Raw genomic sequence first — 23,745 nt, 5'->3', positions numbered from 1 at the left:
TAATTTCTTTATCCAGTCTACCGTTGATGGGCATTTAGGTTGATTCCAGGTCTTAGCTATTGTGAGTTGAGCTGCAATAAACATTGAGGTGAAGACAGCTCTTTTCTTTGCCAGTTTAATTTCCTTTGGGTAAATTCCAAGGAGTAGGATGGTTGTATGGTTGGGCTATATTTAGGTTTCTGAGGAATCTCCAAACTGACATCCATAGTGGATTTACCAGTTTGCATTCCCACCAACAGTGGGTTAGTGTCCCTTTTTCCCTTCATCCTTGCCAGCTTCTGTTGTTAGTGGATTTCTGTATGTAAGCCATTATTGGGGTGAGGTGAAAACTCATTGTGGTTTTGATTTACAGTTTTATATAAATGCTGTGATTTGTTTCTAAATATCTAAGAACAATCTGGTTGTTGTTCCTTTTTTTAGATTTCTATTATTCTATACTGGACTCTGGGTTATTGGCTATTAATTTAATGATCTAATATATATTCCATTTTGGCAAATACAAACATTTTAAAATATATATTTTCTACAGTTACTTTTAGGTGTTTTATATAATCCAACTCATTCAAGAGGACAAAGATGTTGTATAAGACACTGCTCTATTTCTATTTTTTCTTCTAGATTGATTTTTATTACCTTGAATATAGACTCTCCAATACACCTGATTGTGCCATTTTCTTTTTTTTTTTAGAATTTAAAAATTTTTTTTTATTTTTTTAACTTTTATTTAATGAATATAAATTTCCAAAGTACGGCTTATGGATTACAATGGATTCCCCCCAACAACGTCCCTCCCTCCCGCAACCCTCCCCTTTCCCACTCCCTCTCCCCTTCCATTCACATCAAGATTCATTTTCGATTATCTTTATATACAGAAGATCAGTTTAGCATATAGTAAGTAAAGATTTCAATGGTTTGCTCCCACACAGAAACATAAAGTGAAAAATACTGTTTGAGTATTAGTTATAGCATTAAATCTCAATGTACAGCACACTAAGGACAAAGATCCTACATGAGGAGTGAGTGCACAGTGACTCCTGTTGTTGACTTAACAAATTGACACTCTTGTTTATGGCATCAGTAATCACCCTAGGCTCTTGTCATGAGCTGCCAAGGCTATGGAAGCCCCCTGAGTTCACTGACTCTGATCATATTTAGACAAGGCCATGGTCAAAGTGGAAGTTCTCTTCTCCCTTCAGAGAAAGGTACCTCTTTCTAATCCCAGTTGCTCCTCTTCCACTCCAGCTCTCTGCTCTGGCCTGGGATGGCAGTGAACGATGGCCCCAAAACCCACATGTGAGACCAGGAGGAACCCCTTGGCTCCTGGCTTTGGATTGGCGTAGCTCCAGGCATAATGGCCATTTGGGGGGTGAACCAGAGGAGGGAAGACCTGTTACTCTGTCTCTCTATCTCTCTGTCTAAACCTATCTGTTAAATAAATTAATAAGATCCTCAGATCAAGAAAAAATGTTAAAATGCTTGAATCATAAGAGATCCTAAATAACTAAAGGAATAAGAACAAAAACAAAGCCACAGGGTTTTCACTACCAGATTTCAAGACATTGTACAGGGTAGTTATAGTCCAAACACATGGGTACTGTCACAAATATGGACAATAGGGCCAGCGCCGCGGCTCACTAGGCTAATCCTCCGCCTAGCGGCGCCGGCACACCGGGTTCTAGTCCCGGTCGGGGCGCCGGATTCTGTCCCGGTTGCCCCTCTTCCAGGCCAGCCCTCTGCTGTGGCCAGGGAGTGCAGTGGAGGATGGCCCAGGTGCTTGGGCCCTGCACCCCATGGGAGACCAGGAAAAGCACCTGGCTCCTGGCTCCTGCCATCGGATCAGCGCGGTGCGCCGGCCGCAGCGCGCCGACCGCGGCGGCCATTGGAGGGTGAACCAACGGCAAAGGAAGATCTCTCTGTCTCTCTCTCTCACTGTCCACTCTGCCTGTCAAAAAAAAAAAATATGGACAATAGATCTATGGAACAGAGAAGAAAACCCAGAAGTTAATATGCATCTTTACAATCAATTATTCTTTAACAATGAGCTAAAATCAATGACAGGAGAAAGGAAATTCAACAAATGGTGCTGGAAAATATGCATGCAAATTTGAAAATAGATGCTTACCTTACACCATATACAAACATCAACTCGAAATTGATCAAGAATCTACATCTATGACCTCCACCATCAAATTACTAGAAGTAAACATCAGGGAAACTCTGAAAGACATTGGCATAGGCAAGGACTTCTTGGAAAGGACCCCAGAATCACAGGAAATAAAAACAGAAGTAGAGAAATGGGATTACATTAAGCTAAGAAGCTTCTGCCCTGCAAAGGAAACACTCAGCAATGTCAAGAGTAAACTGAAAGAACAGGAGAAAACATCTGCAAACTACACAGCTAATAAAGGATTAATCTCCAAGATCTATAAAAGCCTATGAAATTCAACACCAACAAGAGAAACAATCCAGGTAAGATATGGCAAAGAACTTAAAAAAAGTATTTTTCAAATGATGACATTCAAGTGGCTCAAAGTTGGTCAGGATCTCTAAGCAACAAGGAAATGCAAATCAAAACCACAATGAAGCTTCACCCCACCCCAATTAGGATGGTTATCTTCCCCAAATCAAAAAATAAGAAATGTTGGTGAGGGTGTGGGAAAAAGGTATCCAAATGCACTCTTGGTAGAAATTTAATCTAGTATAACCATTATGAAAAGTCTGAAAATAGATCTACATTTGAAGAGTTATCTGTACCCCATGTGTGTTACAACTCAATTTACAACTAAATAGATATGGAATCAATGTAGGTGTCCATCAAGTGATGACTCCTCAAAGAAAATGTGATATATCTACCCTGTGGAATATTACTCAGCCACAAAAAGCAAATGACATCCTGTCTTTTCCTATAAAATGGAAGCAATTGGAAACCATTATACTTAGTGAAATGATCAAGTCCCCAAAAGACAAACATCATATATTGTCTCTGATACGTGGCAGTTAACATAGAATGCCAAAAATGTATAGGCATGAAAAGGCATCTTGTGGTATGATTGTTGTTTTTAGCCCTTGTTTTCACTCCTGTGAAACTGTGGTCTTCCTACATTTTCCTTGTTGAATATTATGATTAGTGGTGAATTAAGCCTATGATTGTTGAATGTGTTGAAATTATGTTTTTGTAGTAATTAAGAAAAATAGGAAGAGTAAAGGGATTAAGGGAGAGAGTTGAGGAGGCTTGTCTTCTTGAACTATATAAAATATATGAATTCTGTTCTTTTTAAATTAAACATAAAAAGATGAAAAATTAGTTAATCAAAACACATGCTTTAATTTCCACACTGAAACAAGACATTCAGAATATATTTCTAAATATTATGTTTGGAATATATTCTTAATAAAGAACCAAAAATTCACAACCTAATGAAAATAGACAAAGGACAACATAAGGAATTCTTCATGACCATCACCCAGTGTAACTCACCTCAGGAAGCTCAGGTAGAAAATCCTCATGCGCAGTTTGGGTGCCTGGAACACCTAGACCACGGATGGTTTGGTTGAGGCTTTGTCCATCTCCTCCTGAATGGTGGACCTCACAAACTTTGACAACAAAAACAACAACAAGCATTTATGAGATGTCAATGTGTGTAGTGGTGAGTCCTGGAAGATGAGATAGATCCAGAGTTCACTATACTCACAACTCTTCTACATAGGGGGGATGTGAGCATTCAGTGTTCAATCTCTTGTGTGGAGAGTTCCAAAAGGTGTTTAACAGCTGTTAAAAATAACTAAAAATTTTGGGAATAAAATTGGAATTGGGCAGTGGATGAATGCTAGGAGGATTTACCAAGGTTATGAAAAAGAAAGCGTATAGGAGGGAACTTCAAAAAGTAGGTGGAAAATTGAGTTAATATATTCATGTTTTTGCAAGAAGATTGAAATTAATGCCTAGTTTTTCCTATTGGGAATCTTCATGAACTTATTGAAGACTATCTTATTGAATTGAATGATTGTAACTGAAATCTGCATATTGAGCAATCTCCTTCTGAAGGCCAATAGAAAGTGATAAGCATGTTGAGAAGACAGAAGTCCAAATGCAAAAGTTCTGTAGTTAGAGAACAGCACATAAGTGGTCTATCCACAATGGGGCATCAATTAAATGTTAAGATTATAGACTTTGTCTTTTTTTAACTTTTATTTAGTAAATATAATTTCCAAAGTACAGTTTATGGATTACAATGGCTTTTCACCCCCATAACTTCCCTCCCATGTGCAGCACTCCCATCTCCCGCTCCCTCTCCCATTCCATTCACATCAAGATTCATTTTCAATTATCTTTATGTACAGAAGATTGATTTAGTATATATTAAGTTAAGATTTCATCAGTTTGCACCTACACAGAACATAAAGTGTAAAATACTGTTTGAGTACTAGTTATAGCATTACTTCACATTGGACAACACATTAAGGACAAAGATCCCATATGAGGAGTAAGTACACAATGACTCCTGTTGTTGACTTAACAATTTGACACTCTTGTTTATGACGTCAGTAATCTCCCTAGGCTCTAGTCATGAGTTTCCATGGCTATGGAAGCCTCTTGAGTTTGCTGACTTCGATCTAATTTAGATAAGTTCATAGTCAAAGTGGAAGTACTCTCCTCCCTTCAAAGAAGGGTACCTCCTTCTTTGATAGCCCATTCTTTCTACTGGGATCTCACTTGCAGAGATCTTTCATTTAGGTCCTCTTTTTTTTTGCCAGTGTGTCTTGGCTTTCCATGCCTAAAATACTCTCATGGGCTCTTCAGCCAGATCCGAATGCCTTAAGGGCTAATTCTGATAGGTCTAAGAGTCAAAGGGATCACACGAACAAGACTAGTGTCTGCTAAAAATAACTGATAGAATAAAAATGAAAGAGGACAATCCAACATGGGAAGTGGGATATACAGCAGACTCATAGAATGGCAGATGTCCTAAACAGCACTCTGGCCTCAGAATTAGCCCTTAAGATTATAGACTTTGAATATAAGCAAAAATGAAATCAGTTTTTCCTGGACAATGGGCAAATGGCAATTTATTTATCATGTGAGGGAAATGGAGTCATTGTATCAGAGGCCAGAAACTTTGTGTTTCCCTTGATCAACATCTTATTCTGCAAGGCATTGCTTTCTTTCATGGTTAAATGGGGGCATTTTTCAGTTGCACAGCTACCAATCAGTTTCTGTGATGTTGCAATGCCTTTCTTTTTCATTTTAACAGCTAACTCGTAATCCTTTCTTAGCCCGTTAAGCTAGAGTGAATACTACCTTGTGTCCTCCCAAAAAATATTCTGCATATAATCTTAATACCTGTTTTATACAATAAATTCTTAATCCTGTATCCAGTTGTACGATGGGAGTTTCTTGGAGTCAGTGACTCTGAGTTATGTACCTGCTAGTATCTATTACCCTGCTGGTGCCCTGTATGTACATAAATGTTTTAATATGAAACAGTGAGAAGCACGTGGATGAGTCACATCAGGATCTGGCTTCCAAACATGATGAAGGAAACTTTGAAAAAAAAAAAAAAGAAATCCTGTCACACCTGTCAGAATTTTTTCCACACAATGAGGAGGATATAGATAGCATTATCTACCTACCACCATATCCACATTATGTAGATAAGCACATCTTATATGTAGTGCATAAGAAATTTTCAATGAATTATTGAATAAATGCATGAATGTCAAAATTTTGCTTTTAATTTTATATTCTACGTGGACAACAATCTTTTATTTTATAGGCTTTCTGATTACCTCAAAGGGAACTTTAAGATAGTCAAAGAGGAGCAGCCGGCGCCACAGCTCACTAGGCTAATCCTCTGCCTTGCGGCGCCGGCACACCGGGTTCTAGTCCTGGTTGGGGCGCCGGATTCTGTCCCAGTTGCCCCTCTTCCAGACCAGCTCTCTGCTGTGGCCAGGGAGTGCAGTGGAGGATGGCCCAAGTGTTTGGGCCCTGCACCCCATGGGAGACCAGGATAAGCACCTGGCTCCTGCCTTCAGATCGGGTGCACCAGCCGCAGCGTGCCAGTCGCAGCAGACATTGGAGGGTGAACCAACAGCAGAAAAAGGAAGACCTTTCTCTTTGTCTCTCTCTCTCACTGTCCACTCTGCCTGTCAAAAAAAAGAAAGAAAAAGAAAAAGAAAAAAAAAAGAAAGAGGGGCCGGAGCTGTGGCACAGCAGGTTAAAGCACTGGCCTTAAGTCCTGGTATCCCATATGGGCGCCGATTCTAGTCCCAGCTGCTACTCTTCCGATCCAGATCTGCTATGGCCTGGGATAGCAGTGGAAGATGGCCCAGGTTTGGGCCCCTGTACCCAGGTGGGAGACCCAGAAGAAGCTCCAGCCTCCTGGTTTTGGATTGGAACAGCTCCAACTTTTTGTTTTCACTGATTAAGATTTAGGGGTTTCATGTTTCTATATGAATTTTAGGATCTTGTTTTAGATCTCAGAAGAATTTCCTTGGTATTTTGACTGTGGTCGTATTGAATCCATTCATTTTTGGGTAACAAGGGCATTCTGTTGATATGAATTCTTCCAATCCGTGAGGATGGAAGACTTTTCCCTTCTTGGGCCTTCTTCTAGTTCTTTAATGTTTTGTTGAGATCTTGTATATCATTGCTTAAATTTACCCCAAAATATTTAAATTTTTGTAACTATTGTGAATGGCACTGTTCTCACAAATTCTTTTTCAATCATGGCATTGATAGTGTACACAAATGCTACTGATTTGTATGTGTTAACTTTGTACACTGCAACCTTGCCAAATTGTTATGAGATCCAGTAGTCTCTTAGTGTAGTCTGTTTGTTCCTCTATATAAAGAATCATGTCATTAGTAAACAGGGTTAATTTGACTTTGTCTTCCAAATTTGTATCCCTTGAAATATTTTTCTTACCTAATGGCTCTGCCTAGAATTTCAGGAACTATATGAACAGTAAAGCTGGAAGTATGCTTTCTTGTATGGCTTCTAGTCTCAGTGGAAGTGTACCTAGCTTTTTCCTGCTGAATAGGATGCTGGTTCTGGGTTGGTCACATATTGCCTTTTTTGTGTTGAGGTGCCTTCCTTCTACCCCCAAATTTTAAGGTTTTTTTTTTTTATGCAAGGATGCTGTGCTTTATCAAATGCTTTCTCTTCATCTACTGGGTTAATCACATGGTTTTTGTTCTTCAGTTTGTTCGTGTGATGTATCACATTTAGGGATTTGTGTGTGTTGAACCATCCCTACATACCAGGGATGAATTCCAATTGGTCTGGGTAAATAATCTTTTTGAGGTGTGGTAGGATTTGATCACAAAGTATTTTGTAGGGGATTTTTGTAACCACTCATCAGGGAGATTGGTTGATAGTTCTTCGTGTTATCTTTTTCTGACTTTGGAATTAAGGTGAGGTTGGCCACACAGAAGAGTGATTGATTCAAACTTGATCCTGGTTATTATTATTATTCCAGATATATCAGATGTCTTCACTGATGAATTCTGCCAAACTTTAAAAGAAGAACTAATTCCAATTCTTCTCAAACTATTCAAACCTACTTTATAGATAAAAGAGTGTTCATATAAATCATTAAATTAATCCAAATACCTTTTTGTCCACATGCCTTAAATAAGTATCTGATAGATTATTTTAAATTTGTAGGTAGAAAGTTACTAAAGATGTTTTCAGCCATTGACATATTTTGAGTTTGTGTCTGCTGGTCAATCAAAAGTTAGACTTAGGTTTGTTAGATAGTTAAAATCATAAAGCTGTAAGTTTGACATAAGAACAAATAATAAGATAAACATTTAATGCAATTGATACTTTGAGGGTTGTTCTTTGGCAAGAGCAATGAATACTTTCTTCAAATATTTTAGTTTCTCAGGCAATCTAAGCATAACTGTTAAAAATAAACTGGTAGGGGCTGGTATTATGGCTTAGTGAGTGAAAGCCGCCACCTGCCATGCCAGTGTCTCATACGGGCACCATTTCAAGACCCGGCTGCTCTACTTCTGATCCAGCTCTCTGCTATGGCCTGGGAAAGCAGGAGAAGATGGCTCAAGTGTTTGGGCTCCTGCACCCATGTGGGAGATGCAGAAGAAGCCCCTGACTTTGGATCGGGACAGCTCTGGCCATTGTGGGCATCTGGGGAGTGAACCAGCAGATGGCAGACCTCTCCCTTTCTCTCTCTCTGCCTCTGCCTCTCTGTAACCTTGCCTTTCAAATAAATAAATAAATCTTTAAAAAAATAAACTGGCAAATGTTTCCAAATACATGTGTTCTTGGCTTCAAAAATCTATCAAGTACATTGGGCTTTTGAGTAAAAATATTTTCAGAAATTGTTGATTTATTAAAATTCAAAATTTCTTTCTGTAAGTTTTCACTAGAAATAGTTACTGAGGGTAAGAAATCATTGTCAATCAATATATGGGAATTAAAAATTTAAAAGCGAGGCCAGCATTATGTAGCAGAGGGTTAGCTGCTGCCTGCAATGATGACTTCCCACATCAGAGAACCAGTTCCAGGCCTGAGGGCTAAACTTCAGATCCACCTCCCTGGTAATGTGTGTGGGAAAGCAGCAGAAGATAGACCAAGTGTTTGGTTCCCTGATATCCACATAGGAGACCTGGATGGAATTCCTGGCTCCTGGCTTCTGCCTGGCCAAGAGCAAACTATGGCAGCCATTTGTGGAGTGAACCAAAGAATGGAAAATAAATCTCTCTCTCTCTCTCTCTCTCTCTCTCACTCACTCTCTCTCTCTCTTTCTCTCACACACACACACACATACACACACATATTAGCATTCAAATTCACATAACCATGATTTCATCCCCTATTTTAACAAAAGTACAATTTTTTAGAAATATGGATATCTGGGGGAACCACAATGGCCAAATAACTTGAGCTCTCTGGGATATGAAAAGAACAAAGGATCAACTGTTTCCAGGGCCATGACTTATGGATATTTTCTCAAAAAGGAACAAAAACAAAACAAAGACTCTAGGGACAAGAGGAGAGAAGACAGAGACACTACAGCAGGCACCCAGACAGTGTGGCAAGCTGCCAGTGTGAGTCCCCATCTTATAATTCGATATAGGAAGAAATCAGCATGCACCCAGCACTCACAATTTTCACTGAAGGGATTTCCACAGTCAACCTCTGACTCCTAGTTCAGGCTGGAGAGCTGACTGTGGTGTGAGCAGCTGCCAGGGTTGGAGTAGGGTAGCTGCTTTGCTGTCCTTTCTGCACCTCCTGAACCTGCACTAAGTGCAAACTCAACAGTGCAAAGCCACACAGCACACATCTATTCTGCTCCTACCAACACTGTAATCAGGGTCAGGGCAATGCGTACAGCAAAGGACAGATCCCCTGCACCCTGCAACTGGGGGAGTCAGCCCCAGAGCTATGCTCATGCACTCTATGTGAGCCGTGGCTGCTGGCCAGGGTATCAGTAAGCCAAGAATGGAGAACTGGTGGTTTGGCAGCTCCTTGGCTCTGAAAGAAGGTAGACAGTGCTGCCTGATGGCTCTGCAGGGGCATCCATGGGCTTTGCATTCAGGCAACCTGCTTGGTTACTACCTGGGACTCTCAGAATGAAGGTGTGCTAACTCAGCTGGTTTTTGGACTAGGTGTGATGAATTTCTGGGGTCAGTTGTTGGCTGTTTTAAGGACCCTGAATGGATGGATACTCAAGAAGGCACTGTGCATGAAAGGCCAGAGTGGAGGAAGGCATCACATGGGCTGGGCTATTTCTCTGGGGCACTGTAGCCATGTGTTCACCTAGAAGCTCCTCCAAAAGTTCTCAGGGCCTGTGAGGGCTCCAGACATCTCCAGCAGCAAATGCTTCAGATTTCTGTGGCATGAGTAGGAGTCCTGCTGATCATTTTCCTGTCAGTGTCCCTTCTGCTATAGAGTTTCCTGAGTGTTGGGATTCTGAATGCTGTGGGCTTAGTTTCCATTTTTATAAGTCCCTGTGTATCTCCATGCTTGCAACATCACTGTCACTTCCCTTCTCCCCTCCAGAAGTCTGCCTCAGACACTCCAGTGGACTAGCTGGTTTTTTTTTTTCCTTCATGGACATGTCAACGTCAAGTCAAATAGTCTTTGAAATGAGTTTTAGGTAAATCACCAGACAGGTCAAATAATGACAACTTACTGAGAAGGAGGCTATGAAATAACTCAAACCCTGTTTTCCTGCTGATACCAAGATAAACATGATCTCCATGACATAGTGCCTTCCAAAGTTACATAATTGATGTTTTTGCTTCATGACTCCATACATATTGTTTCTATTAAAATAATTTCATAAATAGTTGTTTCTTCTGTACTGCAATGATGACTACCAAGTCACAGTCTCCATTTTGAAGTCCCATTCTCTTCCCTCTTCTGAATTTCAAGTAGTTCAATGGTTATTAAGAGACAATGGCTCAGTGTCAGGATAGTACCAAAGAGATGTGAAATATCAAGATTTTCCTGTGTGTTCCCACAGCAGCCTCCCCTGTGGTTGTACATACCTGGAAAGCAGGAAGAAGACAAAGCAGGGTACGGACACAGTCAAATGCAGCATGTGCCAGGCTCGAATGGCAAAAGCTAATCCTCCCAAGAGTATCTGCCCAACACTGTGGGCACATAACATCAGTGTTAGTCCTATATAATGTGACTTGGGCACTGTCCACCCTGTTACTGAAAAATATATACACAATTATTTCAGACAAAAGGGAATTGAAGTTCAATTTAGGCAGGGATACCATGAAAGTCTTAAATTGTTAATATACCAAGAATGAAAGCATTTGCCATAACATTTATGGCAGAAAACCAGCCAAGAAGCGTAGAATGCAGAAGATGAGGAAGGTGGGAGCAAAGGTGGCACAGGTGTCCATGACGGCCGTCTGGAGGAGACACCATGTGTAAACCCCCTTCTTCCATACCTAAGAAATAAGATTATTTTGGAAGGAAATAATGTGTGTAAAACTTAACACAAGATGGCACATCTTCAAAGTCAGGATAAATGTTTATCATTTCTAACACTGCATTGGAGGCTAATGGAATAATTATATTTGTCAACAGCAGAAATCACAGATGTAATCCTCCTAGTCCATACAAGACCATTATCAACTCTCTGTCAGTCAGCAGTAACCAGGAAGTCCTTTTTCATATGAAGCCATATGGAAGAAAATCAAATATGGAAATTTACCCCAAAAGTTTGCTACACAAATGTATGCATTGAATATAGTGAGTTTGTGCCTTGTCTTTAGAGCAGATAGGAGTGAAATCAAGAGATCTGTAATTTGCCTCTGAACTATCAATAAGCTTTTCATTTCTTTTAACTTTTATTTAATGAATATAAATTTCCAAACTACAGCTTATGGAGTACAATGGCTTCCCCCCCATAACGTCCCTCCCATCGGCAGCCCTCCCTTTTCCCGCTCCCTCTCCCCTTCCATTCACATCAAGATATATTTTCAATTCTCTTTATATACAGAAGATCTATTTAGCATATATTAAGTAAAGATTTCAACAGTTTGCACCCACACAGAAACACAAAGTGTAAAGTACTGTTTGAGTATTAGTTATAGCATTAAATCACAATGTACAGCACATTAAGGACAGAGATCCTACATGAGGAGTAAGTGCACAGTGACTCCTGATGTTGACTTAACAAATTGACACTCTTCTTTATGGCATCAGTAATCACCCTAGTCTCTTGTCATGAGTCACCAAGGCTATGGAAGCCTTTTGAGTTCACCGATTCTGATCATATTTAGGCAAGGTCGTAGTCAAATGGAAGTTCTCTCCTCCCTTCAGAGAAAGTACCTCCTTCTTTGATGACCTGTTCTTTCCACTGGGATCTCCTCATGGAGATTTTCATTTTGGTCATTTTTTTTCCCCAGAGTGTCTTGGCTTTCCATGCCTGAAATATTCTCATGGGCCTTTCAGCCGGATCCACATGCCTTGAGGACTGATTCTGAGGCCAGAGTGCTGTTTAGGACATCTGCCATTCTAGGAGTCTGCTGTGTATCCCACTTCCCACGTTGCATCATCCTCTCCCTTTTTTGTTCTATCAGTTAATATTTGCAGACACTAGTCTTGTTTATTTGCTCCCTTTGGCTCTTAGTCCTATCATTATGATCAATTGTGAAGAGAAATTGATCACTTGGACTAATGAGATGGCATTGGTACATGCCACCTTGAAGGGATTGAATTGGAATCCCCTGGTATGTTTCTAACTCTACCATTTGGGGCAAGTCAGCTTGAGCATGTCCCGAATTGCACATCTCTTCCCTCTCTTATTCCCACTCTTATATTTAACAGTGATCACTTTTCAGTTAAGTTTCAGCACTTAAGAAGAATTGTGTATTGATTACAGTATTCAACCAAAAGTATTAAGTAGAACGAACATAGAAAATACTAAGAGGGATAACGTATTAAGTTGCTCATCAACAGTCAGGGTGAGGGCTAATCAAGTCCCCATTTCTCATAGTGTTCATTTCACTTTCACAGGTTTCGTTTTTGGTGCTCGGTTATTTGTCACTGATTAGGGAGAACATACGATATTTGTCCCTTTGGGACTGGCTTATTTCACTCAGCATAATGTTTTTCAAATTCCTAACAGGGATCACTTTTCAGTTAAAATTTAAACACCTAAGAATAATTGTGTGTTAATTACAGAGTTCAACCAATGGTACTAGAACAAAAAAAATACTAACATCGATAAAGTATTAAATTGTACATCAACCGTCAGGACAAGAGCTGATCAAGTCACTGTTTCTCATAGTGTCCATTTCACTGGCTCAATTCACTCAGCATGATGTTTTCCAAATTCCTCCACCTTGTTGCAAACGACCGGGTTTCATTGTTTTTGACTGCTGTATAGTATTCTAAGGAATACATGTCTCATAATTTTTTTATCCAGTCTACTCTTGATGGGCATTTGGGTTGGTTCCAGATCTTAGCTATTGTGAATTGAGCTGCAATAAACATTAATGTGCAGACAGCTGGTTTGTTTGCCAATTTAAATTCTTTTGGGTAAATTCCAAGGAGTGGGATGGCTGGGTTGAATGGTAGGGTTATCTTCAGATTTCTAAGGAATCTCCAGACTGACTTCCATAGTGGCTTAACCAATTTGCATTCCCACCAACAGTGGGTTAGTGTCCCTTTTTCCCCACATCCTCGCCAGCATCTGTTGTTGGTAGATTTCTGAATGTGAGCCACTTTAACTGGGGTGAGGTGAAACCTCATTGTGGTTTTGATTTGCATTTCCCTGATTGCTAATGACCTTGAACATTTTTTCATGTGTCTGTTGGCCATTTGGATTTCCTCTTTTGATAAATGTCTATTGAGGTCCTTGGCCCATAAGTGGGTTGTTTGTTTTGGTTTTGTGGAGTTTCTTGATCTCTTTGTAGATTCTGGTTATTAACTCTTTATCTGTTGCATAGTTTGCAAATATCTTTTCCCATTCTGTCCGTTGTCTCTTCACTCTCCTGTTTCTTTTGCAGTACAGAAACTTCTCAATTTGATGCAATCCCAAATGTTAATTTTGGCTTTGTCTGCCTGAGCTTTTGGGGTGTTTTCCAAGAAGTCATTGCCAGTACCTGTATCTTGCAGGGTTTTTCCAATGCTCTCTAATAATTTGATGGTGTCAGGTCATAGATTTAGGTCTTTAATCCATGTTGAGTGAATTTTTGTGTAAGGTGTAAGGTAGGGGTCTTGCTTCATGCTTCTGCACGTGGAAATCCAGTTTTCCCAGCACCATTTATTGAATAGACTGTCCTTACTCCAGGGATTGGTTTTGGATCCTTGATCAAATATGAGTTGGCTGTAGATGTTTGGATTGATTTCTGGTGTTTCAATTGTGTTCAATGGTCTATCCATCTGTTTCTGTACCCGTACCATGATGTTTTGATAACACCTGCCCTGTAGTATGTCCTGAAATCTGGTATTGTGATGCCTCCGGCTTTGTTTTTGTTGTACAAGATTGCTTTAGCTATTCGAGGTCTCCTGTATCTCCATATGAATTTCAGCACCATTTTTTCCAGATCTGAGAAGGTCTTCGGTATCTTGATTGGTATTGCATTGAATTTATAAATTGCTTTTGGGAGAATGGACATTTTGATGATATTGATTCTTCCAATCCATGAGCATGGAAGATTTATTCCATTTCTTGGTATCCTCTTCTATTTCCTTCTTTAAGGTTTTGTAATTTTCATCGTAGAGATCTTGAACGTCCATGGTTAAGTTTATTCCAAGGTATTTGATTGTTTTTGTAGCTATTGTGAATGGGATTGATCTTAGAAGTTCTTCCTCAGCCATGGCATTGTCTGTGTATACAAAGGCTGTTGATTATTATGCATTGATTTTATATCCTGCTACTTTGCCAAACTCTTCTATGAGTTCCATTAATCTCTCAGTAGAGCTCTTTGGGCCCCCTAAATAAAGAATCATGTCATCTGCAAAGAGGGATAGTTTGAGTTCTTCCTTCCCATTTTGTATCCCTTTAATTTCTTTTTCTTGCCTAATAGCTCTGGTTAGAACTTCCAGATCTATATTGAATAGCAGTGGTGAGAGTGGGCATCCCTGTCTGGTACCAGATCTCAGTGGAAATGCTTCCAGCTTTTCCCCATTCAATAGGATGATGGCTGTGGGTTTTTCATAGATTGCTTTGATTGTATTGAGGAATGTTCCTTCCAAACCCAGTTTGCTTAGAGTTTTGATCATGAACGGGTGTTGTATTTTATCAAATGCTTTCTTGGTGTCTATTCAGATAATCATATGGTTTTTCTTCGGCAGTCTGTTAATGTGGTGTATCACATTGATTGTTTTGCACGCATTAAACCATCCCTGCATACCAGGGATAAATCCCACTTGGTCTGGGTGGTTGATCTTTCTGATGTGTTGTTGCATTCTATTGGCCAGAATTTTATTGAGGTTTTTGCATCTATGTTCATCGGGGATATTGGTCTGTAATTCTCTTTCAATGCTGCATCTTTTTCTGGCTTAGGAATTAAGGTGATGCTGGCTTCATAGAAAGAATTTGGGAGGACTCCCTCTTTCTCAATTGTTCTGAATAGTTTGAGAAGAATTGGAGTCAGTTCTTCTTGAAATGTCTGGTAGAATTCAGCAGTGAATCCATCTGGTCCTGGGCTTTTCTTTGTTGGGAGGGCCTTCATTACTGTTTCAATTTATGTCTCAATTATGGGTCTGTTTAGGTTTTCTATGTCTTCCTGGTTCAATTTAGGTAGGTTGCATGTGTCCAGGAATCTATCCATTTCTGATAGGTTTCCCTGTTTGCTGGCATACAAGTCCTTGTAGTAATTTCTGATGATTCTTTTTATTTCTGTGGTGTCTGTTGTTACGTTTCCTTTTCGTCTCTGATTTTATTGATTTGGGTCTTTTCTCTTCTTTTTTTAGTTAGTTGGGCCAATGGGGTGTCAATTTTGTTTATTTTTTGAAAAAACCAGCTCCTCATTTTGCTGATTTTTTGTAATGTTTTTTTGGATTCAGTCCTGTTGATTTCTTCTCTTCTCCTACTAGATTTGGGTCTGGTTTGCTGTAGTTTTTCTAGATCCTTGAGGTGAATTGAAAGCTCATCTAGTTGGTGCCTTTCCAATTACTTGATGTAGGCACCTATTGATATAAACTTTCCTCTTAGCACTGCTTTTGCTGCGTCCCAAAAGTTTTGGTACGTTGTGTTGTTATCTTCATTTACTTCCAGAAAATTTTTGATTTTTCTTTTAATTTCTTCTATGACCCATTGTTCATTCAGGAGCATGTTGTTCAATCTCCATGTGTTTGTAGATGCTCTAGGGATTCCTGAGTTGTTAATTTCCAACTTCATTCCTTTATGGTCTGAGAAGCTGCATGGTATGATTCTAATTCTTTTGATTTTGCTGAGACTTGCTTTATGGCCTAGTATGTGGTCAATCCTAGAGAAGGTTCCATAGTACTACTGAGAAGAATGTAAAATCTTTAGCTGTAGGATTGAAAGTTCTGTATATATCTGTTAGATCCATTTGGGCTATAGTGTCATTTAAATCTACTGTATCCTTGTTGATCTGTCCTGTTGATCTATTTCTGAGAGTGGAGTATTGAAGTTCCCCAGTATTATTGTATTGGGGTCTAAGTCTCCCTTTAAGTCCCTTAACAAATCTTTTAAATAAACCGGTGCCCTGTAATTAGGTGCAGATACATTGATAATTGTTATATCTTCCTGTTGAATTGATCCCTTAATCATTATATAGTGCCCCTCTTTGTCTCTCTTAACAGTTTTTGTGGTAAAGTTTATGTTGTCCGATATTAAGATGGCTATGCCCGCTCTATTTTCATTTCTGTTGGCATGGTATATCTTTTTCCAGCCTTTCACTATCAGTCTGTATGGATCTTTGTTGGAAAGATGTGTTTCTTGTAAGCAGCAAATAGATAGGTTTTGTTCCTTAACCCAATCAGCCAATTGGTGTCTTTTAACTGGACAGTTCAGGCCATTAATGTTCAATGTGACTAATGATAAGTGGTAACGTTGCCCTGCCATTTGCCAAAGATAAGTTCTAATATATGCTTTGAATTCCATGTGATCTTTTGATGTGAGGTTTCCTTCCTTTACCTTCTTTCATATTGATGACCGTGTTTCTGTGTTTCTGTGTGTAACACATCTTTAAGCATCTTTTGCAGGGCTGGATGAGTGGTGAGAAATTCTTTCAATTTCTGTTTGCTGTGCAAGGTCTTTATTTCACCTTCATTCACAAATGAGAGCTTTGCAGGATATAATATTCTGGGCTGGCAGTTGTTCTCTCTTAGTACCTGGGCTATATCTCGCCATTCCCTCCTAGCTTGTAGGGTTTCTGATGAGAAGTCAGCTGTGAGTCTGATTGGAGATCCTCTGAGAGTAATCTGACATTTCTCTCTTGCACATTTTAGGATCTCTTCTTTATGTTTCACTGTGGAGAGTTTTATTACAACGTGTCGTGGTGAAGATCTCTTTTGGTCGTGTTTATTAGGGGTTCTGTGAGCTTCCTGTACTTGGATTTCTCTGTCCTTCTCCAAACCTGGGAAATTTTCTGCTAGTATCTCACTAAAAAGGCCTTCTAATCCTTTCTCCCACTCCATGCCTTCAGGAACTCCTAGAATCCGAATGTTGGGTTTTTTAATAGTATCATGAAGATTTGTGACAATATGTTTTAGATTTCTAATTTCCTCTTCTTTTCTTTGGTCTGACTGTATCCTTTCCTGTTCTTTGTCTTCTAAGTCCGGTATTCTCTCTTCTTCACCGATTCTGTTTGTAAGGCTCTCTATTGTGTTTTTCATTTGATCTATTGAATTCTTCACTTCATTATGATTTCTCATCACTATCACAGTTTCCTGTTGTACTAGTTGTTTCATTTCATTTTGATTCCTCCTTAATATTTCATTTTCACGAGAGAGATTTTCTGTCTTGTTCATTAAGGATTTCTGTAGTTCAAGAATTTGTTTTTGAGAACTTCTTAATGTTCCTATCAATTTTTTGAGATCTGCTTCTTGCATTTCTTCTATCTCATCATCTTCATAATCTTGAATTGGGGTGTCTTTTTCATTTAGGGGCATCATAGTGACTTCCTTGTTTTATTTCTTCGGTTTTTGCATTTGTTATTTGGCATATTGGAGATATTTGGTTTCTTCACTGTGGTGCTTTTTCTTGTTATACTATGACTCTAGATTAAGAGGACTGTCTGTTTTTGATGGAGCTTTAGAGGGTTGAGATGGGTGTGGCCTGAGAGCTCTGTTTGGTGTGCCAAAGGTGACACTCCCAGGTTAGGGGTCGTAAACCTCTCTCTCTCTCTCTCTTTCTTTTTTTTTTTTTTTTGATTCAAAAGGGAAGTAATTCCGCACAGCTGAATGAAGTTGGAGGTAGTTAGCAGGCAAATGATATACCCACAGGAGCCAGAGATCGGAAGCTCTTTCCCAAGGACCACACAGGGAATCTGTTCTGCCCTCAGAGTGGGCTCAAATTCTCCTTCAGCCTCCCACTGGGTTGCCAAAGTTATGGAATTGTAGCGTCTCTGGAGAGTACTCACGTGAATTCCATGAGTTCTCTCCCCAACCATCTCTTTTTTCACAGTCTCGGTTCAGAAGCACCACAAATTTACTAGGTCCTAATCTCCTGTTAATTCACCCCGCCCAGAGTCAGGTTTTTCTGCTAGGCTCAGGGCCAGTGCAGACCTGAGGTTGCTCTGCTTATGACGTATGTCCAAGATGGCGCCTGCTCTTTGTCTTGCTTGCCCTTGAGAGGTGAGCGGAGAGAGAGAAACCCGTGTCCGTACCAGTCACTTTTTTTCTCTCTCTCTCTTCTAGTTAGCCTGGTGAACTTTTCTCCCCAGGGTCGTTCCCTCTAGTCTCCTCTTTCTGCTTGCCTGCCAGTGTCTCGGGCTATTGAGGTTCGGCTCACCTCACGTTCCAGCGCTGGTGTGTTGAGTCTGCCGCTGGTGTCCCGAACTGTGGGCTCCCACGCTCTCCACGCAGGTCCACTGTGAATCACTCGTTCTGGTAGAGTTTCTTCTGCTGTTTCTTCCCCTACTCTTCCTTGAACCTGCAATATCTCCACTTTTATTAAACTGTCTCTCCCCGGACTATCAGTGTGCTCCCTTCCTATTCCGCCATCTTCCTAATATCCAAAAATTAAAAAGTCACATGTGCTAGTGAGGATGTGGGGGAAAATATACCCTAATACACCATTGGTGGCAATGTAAACTAATGCAACCATTATGGGAGACAGTTGGAGATTCTTCAGAAATCTGAAAATAGATCTACCATATGACCCAGCCACCCCACTCCTTGGAATTTACCCACAAAAATGAAATCTACATATTCCACGTTTATAACAGCACAATTTACAATAGCTAAGATATGGAATCAACCCATCAATTTGATAACTGGATTATCCATAAATTAATTACTGGATAAACTGTGGTAAATGTACACCACGAAATACTACTCAGCCATAAAATAGAATGAATTCCTGTCTTTCACAACAAAATCTATGCAATTGGAGACCATTATGCTTAGTGAAAAAAGCCAGTCATAAAAAGACATGTGTCATGTTTTCTCTGATTTGTGGTAACTATTATGTAGAGTACAATAAATGCAAAGAATGTGAGCAAAATTAACATTTTAACAAAAAGATTTATTTATATTCTTGAGGATCAGTGGTTTTTCTACTTACTACTTATTGAGTTTTATTTAGTGGAGGAATAATATTATAATTATAAAGGAAATTGAAATATGTCATTGAAAAAATGAAAAGAAAAAGAAGAAAGTAAGGAGGATGAAGGATAGGCACGAGGGATGGAAAATGTGTAGTGGAAGGTGTCATTATGTTTTTAAAACTGTGTATATAAAATATGAACATTTTCCCTTTATATATAAAAAAGAAAGCTGGGGCAAGTTAATTCAATACATGTAATATTTTACTGTGTAAACTCAAAGGTCATAGCTTTTAACTAAGACAACTGGATGGCAATGAACATCTGTAGTCCTCTGGTGGTTCTAGTAAGAGACATCCTTAGTGACAGGCATGGGTGCCTCCTTCAGGAGAAGCTGTTCCCGGACACACAGAATCTCTAACTTCTTATACCAAACCATTTCATCAAAATTTCCTAAGATTATGTACATTTTATGGTGGCAAAAATTACCTATTGTACCTATTTCACAAGGTTCAGCTCTCAGGTTATTGCTGTAAGGTTTACCACCATATCTACCCCATGTTATTTCACAACAAGAGATTTTACAACAATGACGACCCACTGTACATGTGCATCTATGCTGCAGACACAAAGTGATGCCAGTCTACAAGTGTCCACCATCAATGATCTAACAAGTTCCAGGTTTCATATCATTGCCAAGGCCAAAAACATTCTTTCACAATTTCGTGGTGTTGAACCTGTCTCAAATCCTCTACGTCTCCTTGTATTGAAGTGACCCTCCAATATGCTTTGAAAATCACTCATGAAATTTGCTTGAATCTTATTTATAACTTTTTATGTCTCCTAATTAGCACACAATGAATAGATTTGTCATAACAAATTATAATATCCAGGTCATGTAGCAAACATGCTTATTGTTGTAGCTCCCTTAAATCAGACAATTAGGTGAGTATGTAGCCCAGCATAAAGGGCCCAGTGTGATCTCATCAAAGTCTTCTAAAATACATGAATGTGTGGATCATGTGGTCAACAACCCCAAATAAAGTGAGGTGACACTTACCTGTCTGAGAGATAGCCAAATATCAGACTTCCCAGCAGCGACCCACTCAGGAACACAGTTTGAACCACTGATTTTTGTGACTGAGATTCACAGACGAGGTCCCACTGGAAGAGGAAGCAGCACAGCAGAGTGTTAGGAGAGCTTCAGCCCTTTGGTGGAGCCTGACCACAAACTCCTCCATATGATACACACGAGCTCCTGCAATGGGGTTCTGCCTTCTTCTCCAATTTCATCTACAGTCACTTCCTTCTGGTTGCCCACACTCTAGAAATACTGAAACTCATATCAACCTTTCAAATGCCACTGCCTCTTTTACGCCATATCCTTCTGATAATCTGTTACCATGTGTGTACACGACTTCAGTCATTTTTCCCCTAGAGCACCAAATCCCTTTACTGTATTACTGTCAACACATTTGTGAGGAACCAAAATTAAATTCACATAAAATATAATTTTAAGAAACTTAAGTTACCAAAATTTAAATACTTAGGCAAACACAAGGTTTTTTTTCCTTCATCATATCATTAGCATGTCACTCAACAATTTATACTAATTATTACAAAATGAGGCCAGTGCCGTGGCTCAATAGGTTAATCCTCCACCTGTGGCACTGGCACACCAGTTTCTAGTCCTGGTTAGGGTGCCAAATTCTGTCCCAGTTGCCCCTCTCCAGGCCAGCTCTCTGCTACGGGACTACAGTGGATACTTGCACAAAAATACAGTGCTTGGGCCCTGCACCCCATGGGAGACCAGGAGAAGCACCTGGCTCCTGCCTTTGGATCAGCGTGGTGAAACGGCAGCAGCGCGCTGGCCGCAGTGGCTATTGGTGGGTGAATCTACGGCAAAGGAAGACCTTTCTCTCTGTCTCTCTCTCTCTCACTGTCTACTCTGCCTGTCAAAAAGAAAGTTTTAGTTTTTCCTTTTAAAACTTTTCATTTTAGAAGTTTTAAAATTAAAAAACTGAAATTTTAGAGCTATGTGAGTTTCTATGTAGCACACTCCCAGCTTCCAATATTTTTAACATCATACATATTTGCCACTCTCCATTAGCCACTCTTTATTTTCCTGTGTTTTAAAATCCAAAGTCCAATCTGTCCCTCACATTCTTCTTAGCCTCTAATGATCAACATTCTATGTTCATGTTGAGGCTTATTTTAACTCCCACATGTGTGAAAGAACATGTAATATTTGTCTCCCTGTGACTGACTTATTTCATTTAATATATGTCTTTAAGTTCCATCCAGTTTGATGCCAATAACAAGATTTCATTCTTTTTAAATAACTGAATGGGATTCCATTGTGAATATATATTTCATTTGAAAAATATTAACTAATTACACACTTGAAAGTCAGAGTTACAGAGACTTGGGGAAGGACACACACACAGAAAGATCTTTCATCTACTGGTTCACTCCACACATGGATATAATACCCAAGGTTAGGACAGGTCAAAGCCACGATCTGGAACACCATCAGAGGCTCCCACATGAGTATCAGGGGTGCAAGCCTGCTTTCCCAGTGGCATTAGCAGAGAAATGGAGCAGTAGGGAGTGAAATCAATGCTCACATGGGATGCCAGCATTGCAGGTAGCATCTTAACCCACTCTACCACAATGTGGTCTCCCATATATTCTTTATTAATTCATGTGATGATGGAAACCTGGTTGATTCCAAATCTGGACTACAGTGAAGAGCAATAACCGTGGTGGACAGAGATGACTTTTTGAAATAATGATTTCATGTCTTTTGAATATATACCCAGTGATGAATATGCTAGATCATATGAAAGTTCTCTTTCTAATTTTTTTTCAAGTTTGCAGTAACTTTATTTTTTTAAAAAAATCCATGCTACGAATATGCTTTCTAATTTTTGAAGAAGTCTTATACTGTTGTCCATAATGGCTGTACTGATTTACATTCCCAGCAGCAGTGTATAAGATTCCACTTCCTCCACATTCAGTCCAGCATTAGTTACTTTTTGTCTTTTTGATAATAGCCATTCTAACTGGGGTAGGTGATTTATCAGTGTGGTTTTTATTTTCTGTTTTTTTGTGCTAATTAGTACTATTGACCATTTTTCTCCACATATCTGTTGGCCATTTGTATTGTCCACTCATCAAATCATCTAAAGAGCCTCAACAGGACTGTTGCCTGGATCCTATGTATATAGGTTCTGATTTACTTGCGCTGTGCTTAAGTTTTGCAATCAGTACTTAGTAACACTGACCTAGCATAAATTTTGCCTGTAGCACTTCTATTACTTTTAACATTTAGGGTTATCCTCTCTATATAACATGATATAGTAGTAGGTTGAGGTATAGTTTGTTCAATTCATTGACCTCCATAATAGTACACTTGAATATTGTGGTTCAGCTAAGCAATTGCTAACTGCTGAAGGAATGAAGATTTTCTTCATTTGATAGAATAAGTTGGTATAGAATTCTCAGTCCATTCTTTGTGTTAACTCCAAACACCTTCAGTTCACATCACTTCTCTATAAAGAGGTTAACTGAGGACTCTTACCTTAGTCACAATGGTGGAGGAGAAGGAGCTCTGATCGTACACCCAGCCATCCACACAGGGCTCTGTGTCTGACTCACTTACATTGGGGAAGGTCCTGTTCAGATGAAGGAGCTGCCACTGGGGATGGGTGAAGCGACGGCACTTCTCTGGCCTCAGGTTTGAGTCCAGCGGGATGGAGACTCTCAGGAGGGCATCTTGGCTGAGGATGTCAGAGTCATTGCCAGAGGTGGTGTGGTTGTCCAGGAGGGGGACCCAGCAGCGATGCTGTTGAAGTTCTCCAACAGAGGTTGAGTGTATGTTATCATACTGGTGACAAAAAAGAGAACAATCTGAAGGATCTGAAATCTCCCCAGACTTCCAGCTTGATCCAGGAGCACATCGAAGCCCATTGAGGCTGAGCAGGTTGTCTCCAAGGTGAAGCACAGTGACTATGGAGAGAAGTTCAGAGGAAGAGAACGTTTCCTTTCACCAAGTCCTCTAGTGCTGTGTTATCTTGGCCCCACTTTCTCAATAGGGCCCTTCTCAGCACTGCAGAAGATTAGACAGGACTTCCTCAGGTTCTTTGATTTTAAACAGCTAGATACTTCCAAAATGTCACAGATGTAATTACTTGGAAAAGAGATGTTCAGTTGGTGACAACCAGTCCTGCCCAAAACATTTCTCTGTGAGTGATCTTGAACCTTGAGCTTCATCTGAATTAAGTGTACTTTTAGTTGGACGGAATATCCCTATGACCTAGAATAACCATGCTCAATGATATTTATTTTCAGAAAGGGGATTTTTGGTCTCATAAATGAAATGCCTGATGATATTTCTTTCCAAATAATAGGGAAATTCATTTTCTTGGTTAGAATTGAATTTTGGCCAAAATTTAATGAAAAATATCTTTAGTTAAATCTAACTGGAATGTTGAATGTGATGGCTGACTTTTGGTCATGGCAGTTCTGCTTCAGTTAAATCATATCAGTGATAGTGACTTTTAAGATTT

General features: G+C 39.6%; 1 pseudogene; it reads right to left on the bottom strand.

The window, feature by feature from the left end:
• The window catches only part of LOC149128269 (steroid transmembrane transporter SLC22A24-like), a 30,657-nt pseudogene extending 7,511 nt beyond the window's left edge, over nt 1-23,146 (bottom strand).
• Between the last annotated feature and the right edge of the window lie 599 nt (nt 23,147-23,745).

This window comes from Oryctolagus cuniculus, chromosome 1, assembly GCF_051225735.1.
Source record: "Oryctolagus cuniculus isolate XC-2025 breed Fujian yellow rabbit chromosome 1, ASM5122573v1, whole genome shotgun sequence".
Taxonomy (NCBI): domain Eukaryota; kingdom Metazoa; phylum Chordata; class Mammalia; order Lagomorpha; family Leporidae; genus Oryctolagus; species Oryctolagus cuniculus.
The sequence above is the reverse complement of the archived record's forward strand: the minus strand, read 5'-3'. Positions and strand labels throughout refer to the sequence as shown.